This window comes from Micropterus salmoides, unplaced genomic scaffold (assembly GCF_014851395.1).
Source record: "Micropterus salmoides isolate LMB-PRFRI ecotype aquatic unplaced genomic scaffold, ASM1485139v1 Ms_hic_scaffold_2, whole genome shotgun sequence".
NCBI classification, from domain to species: Eukaryota; Metazoa; Chordata; class Actinopteri; order Centrarchiformes; family Centrarchidae; genus Micropterus; species Micropterus salmoides.
The window spans coordinates 24,422,675-24,429,384 of NW_024041150.1; positions in this window are offsets into that span (position 1 = coordinate 24,422,675).

Sequence of the window (6,710 nt, forward strand, 5' to 3'; positions counted from 1 at the left end):
TCAAACAACTACTGCTCCGACTACAACAACAGCAGCAACAACATCTTCAACATCAACATCTGCATCGACTACAACAACAGCAGCAACAACAACACCTGCTCCAACAACTATTGCAGCAACAACAGCAGTAACAACATCTGCTCTGACTGCAACAACACCACCTGCTCCAACAACTACTGCAGCAACAACAGCAGTAACATCTGCAACGACATCTACTCAAACAATAACAACAGCAGCAACAACACCTGCAACAACACCTGTTCCAACTAATGCAGCAGCGACAACAACATCTGCTCCGATAACAACAACAGTGGCAACAACAATGCCTGCTCCAACAACTACTGCATCAACAACATCAGCAACAACTACAACACCTGCTCTGACAACGACGAGAGTGGAAATAACAACACCTGCTCTAACAACTACTGCAGCAACAACGACAACAGCAACAACAACACCAGCTGCGACGTCATCTGCAACAACAACATCTGTTCTAACTACAACAACAGCAAGAACAACATCTGCTCAAACAACTACTGCTCCGACTACAACAACAGCAGCAACAACATCTTCAACATCAACATCTGCACCGACTACAACAACAGCAGCAACAACAACACCTGCTCCAACAACTACTGCAGCAACAACAGCAGTAACAACATCTACTCCGACTACAACAACAGAAGCAACAACATCTGCAACATCTGCTCCAACAATAACAACAGCAACAACAACATCTGCAACAACACCTATTCCAACTAATGCAGCAGCGACAACAACATCTGCTCCGATAAGAACAACAGTGGCAACAACAATGCCTGCTCCAACAACTACTGCATCAACAACATCAGCAACAACCACAACACCTGCTCTGACAACGACGAGAGTGGAAATAACAACACCTGCTCTAACAACTACTGCAGCAACAACGACAACAGCAACAACAACACCAGCTGCGACGTCATCTGCAACAACAACATCTGTTCTAACTACAACAACAACAGGAACAACATCTCCAACAACATCTGTTCTAACTACAACAACAGCAGGAACAACATCTGCTCAAACAACTACTGCTCCGACTACAACAACAGCAGCAACAACATCTTCAACATCAACCTCTGCACCGACTACAACAACAGCAGCAACAACACACCTGCTCCAACAACTACTGCAGCAACAACAGCAGTAACAACATCTACTCCGACTACAACAACAGCAGCAACAACATCTGCAACATCTGCTCCAACAATAACAACAGCAGCAACAACACCTGTTCCAACTAATACTGCAGCGACAACAACATCTGCACCGATAACAACAACAGCAGCAACAACACCACCTCCTCCAACAACTACTGCAGCAACAACAGCAGTAACATCTGCAACAACATCTGCTCCAACAATAACAACAGCAGCAACAACATCTGCTCAAACAACTACTGCTCCGACTACAACAACAGCAGCCACAACATCTTCAACATCAACATCTGCACCAACTACAACAACAGCAGCAACAGCAACACCTGCTCCAAAAACTACTGCAGCAACAACAGCAGTAACATCTGCAACAACATCTGCTAAAACAATAACAGCAGCAACAACACCTGCAACAACACCTATTCCAACTAATGCAGCAGCGACAACAACATCTGCTCCGATAACAACAACAGTGGCAACAACAATGCCTGCTACAAACAACTACTGCATCAACAACATCAGCAACAACCACAACACCTGCTCTGACAACGACGAGAGTGGAAATAACAACACCTGCTCTAACAACTACTGCAGCAACAACGACAACAGCAACAACACCAGCTGCGACATCATCTGCAACAACAACATCTGTTCTAACTACAACAACAGCGACAACAACATCTGCAACAACATCTGCTCAAACAACTACTACTCCGACTACAACAACAGCAGCAACAACATCTTCAACATCAACATCTGCATCGACTACAACAACAGCAGCAACAACAACACCTGCTCCAACAACTATTGCAGCAACAACAGCAGTAACAACATCTGCTCTGACTGCAACAACACCACCTGCTCCAACAACTACTGCAGCAACAACAGCAGTAACATCTGCAACGACATCTACTCAAACAATAACAACAGCAGCAACAACACCTGCAACAACACCTGTTCCAACTAATGCAGCAGCGACAACAACATCTGCTCCGATAACAACAACAGTGGCAACAACAATGCCTGCTCCAACAACTACTGCATCAACAACATCAGCAACAACCACAACACCTGCTCTGACAACGACGAGAGTGGAAATAACAACACCTGCTCTAACAACTACTGCAGCAACAACGACAACAGCAACAACAACACCAGCTGCGACGTCATCTGCAACAACAACATCTGTTCTAACTACAACAACAGCAGGAACAACATCTGCTCAAACAACTACTGCTCCGACTACAACAACAGCAGCAACAACATCTTCAACATCAACATCTGCATCGACTACAACAACAGCAGCAACAACAACACCTGCTCCAACAACTATTGCAGCAACAACAGCAGTAACAACATCTGCTCTGACTGCAACAACACCACCTGCTCCAACAACTACTGCAGCAACAACAGCAGTAACATCTGCAACGACATCTACTCAAACAATAACAACAGCAGCAACAACACCTGCAACAACACCTGTTCCAACTAATGCAGCAGCGACAACAACATCTGCTCCGATAACAACAACAGTGGCAACAACAATGCCTGCTCCAACAACTACTGCATCAACAACATCAGCAACAACCACAACACCTGCTCTGACAACGACGAGAGTGGAAATAACAACACCTGCTCCAACAACTACTGCAGCAACAACGACAGCAGCAACAACATCTTCAACATCAACATCTGCACCGACTACAAAAACAGCAGCAACAACAACACCTGCTCCAACAACTACTGCAGCAACAACAGCAGTAACAACATCTACTCCGACTACAAAAACAGAAGCAACAACATCTGCAACATCTGCTCCAACAATAACAACAGCAACAACAACATCTGCAACAACACCTATTCCAACTAATGCAGCAGCGACAACAACATCTGCTCCGATAACAACAACAGTGGCAACAACAATGCCTGCTACAACAACTACTGCATCAACAACATCAGCAACAACCACAACACCTGCTCTGACAACGACGAGAGTGGAAATAACAACACCTGCTCTAACAACTACTGCAGCAACAACGACAACAGCAACAACAACACCAGCTGCGACGTCATCTGCAACAACAACATCTGTTCTAACTACAACAACAACAGGAACAACATCTGCAACAACATCTGTTCTAACTACAACAACAGCAGGAACAACATCTGCTCAAACAACTACTGCTCCGACTACAACAACAGCAGCAACAACATCTTCAACATCAACATCTGCACCGACTACAACAACAGCAGCAACAACAACACCTGCTCCAACAACTACTGCAGCAACAACAGCAGTAACAACATCTACTCCGACTACAACAACAGCAGCAACAACATCTGCAACATCTGCTCCAACAATAACAACAGCAGCAACAACACCTGTTCCAACTAATACTGCAGCAACAACAACATCTGCACCGATAACAACAACAGCAGCAACAACACCACCTCCTCCAACAACTACTGCAGCAACAACAGCAGTAACATCTGCAACAACATCTGCTCCAACAATAACAACAGCAGCAACAACATCTGCTCAAACAACTACTGCTCCGACTACAACAACAGCAGCCACAACATCTTCAACATCAACATCTGCACCAACTACAACAACAGCAGCAACAGCAACACCTGCTCCAACAACTACTGCAGCAACAACAGCAGTAACATCTGCAACAACATCTGCTAAAACAATAACAGCAGCAACAACACCTGCAACAACACCTATTCCAACTAATGCAGCAGCGACAACAACATCTGCTCCGATAACAACAACAGTGGCAACAACAATGCCTGCTACAACAAGTACTGCATCAACAACATCAGCAACAACCACAACACCTGCTCTGACAACGACGAGAGTGGAAATAACAACACCTGCTCTAACAACTACTGCAGCAACAACGACAACAGCAGGAACAACACCAGCTGCGACGTCATCTGCAACAACAACATCTGTTCTAACTACAATAACAGCAGGAACAACATCTGCAACAACATCTGCTCAAACAACTACTGCTCCGACTACAACAACAGCAGCAACAACATCTTCAACATCAACATCTGCATCGACTACAACAACAGCGGCAACAACATCTGCAACAACACCTGTTCCAACTAATACAGCAGCAACAACAACATCTGCTCTGATAACAACAACAGTGGCAACAACAACGCCTGCTCCAACAACTACTGCAGCAACAACAGCAGTAACAACATCTGCTCTGACTACAACAACAGCAGCAACAACACCTGTTCCAACTAATACAGCAGTGACAACAACATCTGCACCGATAACAACAACATCAGCAACAACACCACCTCCTCCAACAACTACTGCAGCAACAACAGCAGTAACATCTGCAACAACATCTGCTCAAACAATAACAACAGCAACAACACCTGCAACAACACCTATTCCAACTAATGCAGCAGCGACAACAACATCTGCTCCGATAACAACAACAGTGGCAACAATGCCTGCTCCAACAAGTACTGCATCAACAACATCAGCAACAACCACAACACCTGCTCTGACAACGACGAGAGTGGAAATAACAACACCTGCTCTAACAACTACTGCAGCAACAACGACAACAGCAACAACAACACCAGCTGCGACGTCATCTGCAACAACAACATCTGTTCTAACTACAACAACAGCAGGAACAACATCTTCAACATCAACATCTGCACCGACTACAACATCTGCTCCAACAATAACAACAGCAGCAACATCTGCAACAACACCTGTTCCAACTAATACAGCAGCGACGACAACATCTGCAACAACATCTGCTCAAACAACTACTGCTCAGACTACAACAACAGCAGCAACAACACCTGCAACAACACCTGTTCCAACTAATACAGCAGTGACAACAACATCTGCACCGATAACAACAACAGCAGCAACAACAGAAGCAACAACATCTGTTCTAACTACAACAACAACAGGAACAACATCTGCAACAACATCTGTTCTCACTATAACAACAGCAGCAACAACATCTTCAACATCTGCACCGATAACAACAACAGCAGCAACAACAACACCTACTCCAACAACTATTGCAGCAACAACAGCAGTAACAACACCTGCTCTGACTACAACAACAGCAGGCAACATCTGCAACAACATCTGCTCCAACAATAACAACAGCAGCAACAACATCTGAAACAACCACAACACCTGCTCTGACAACGACAGTGGCAACAACAACACTTGCTCAAACAACTACTGCAGCATCAACGACAACAGCAACAACACCAGCTGCGACATCATCTGCAACAACAACATCTGCTCAAACAACTACTGCTCCGACTACAACAACAGCAGCAACAACATCTTCAACATCAACATCTGCATCGACTACAACAACAGCAGCAACAACAACACCTGCTCCAACAACTATTGCAGCAACAACAGCAGTAACAACATCTGCTCTGACTGCAACAACACCACCTGCTCCAACAACTACTGCAGCAACAACAGCAGTAACATCTGCAACGACATCTACTCAAACAATAACAACAGCAGCAACAACACCTGCAACAACACCTGTTCCAACTAATGCAGCAGCGACAACAACATCTGCTCCGATAACAACAACAGTGGCAACAACAACGCCTGCTCCAACAACTACTGCATCAACAACAACAGTAACAACACTAGCTGCGATGTCATCTGCAACAACAACATCTGTTCTAACTACAACAACAGCAGGAACAACATCTGCAACAACATCTGCTCAAACAACTACTACTCCGACTACAACAACAGCAGCAACAACATCTTCAACATCAACATCTGCATCGACTACAACAACAGCAGCAACAACAACACCTGCTCCAACAACTATTGCAGCAACAACAGCAGTAACATCTGCAACAACATCTGCTCAAACAATAACAACAGCAGCAACAACACCTGCAACAACACCTGTTCCAACTAATGCAGAAGTGACAACAACATCTGCTCTGATAACAACAACAGTGGTAACAACAATGCCTGCTCCAACAAGTACTGCATCAACAACATCAGCAACAACCACACCTGTTCCAACTAATACAGCAGCGACAACAACATCTGCAACAACATCTGCTCAAACAACTACTGCTCAGACTACAACAACAGCAGAAACAACACCTGCTCCAATAACTACTGCATCATCAACAGCAGTAACAACATCCGCTCCAACAATAACAACAGCAGCAACAACATCTGCAACCACACCTGTTCCAACTAATACAGCAGCGACAACAACATCTGCAACAACACCTGTTCCAACTAATACAGCAGCGACAACAACATCTGCACCGATAACAACAACAGCAGCAACAACACCACCTCCTCCAACAACTACTGCAGCAACAACAGCAGTAACATCTGCAACAACATCTGCTCAAACAATAACAGCAGCAACAACACCTGCAACAACACCTATTCCAACTAATGCAGCAGCGACAACAACATCTGCTCTGATAACAACAACAGTGGCAACAACA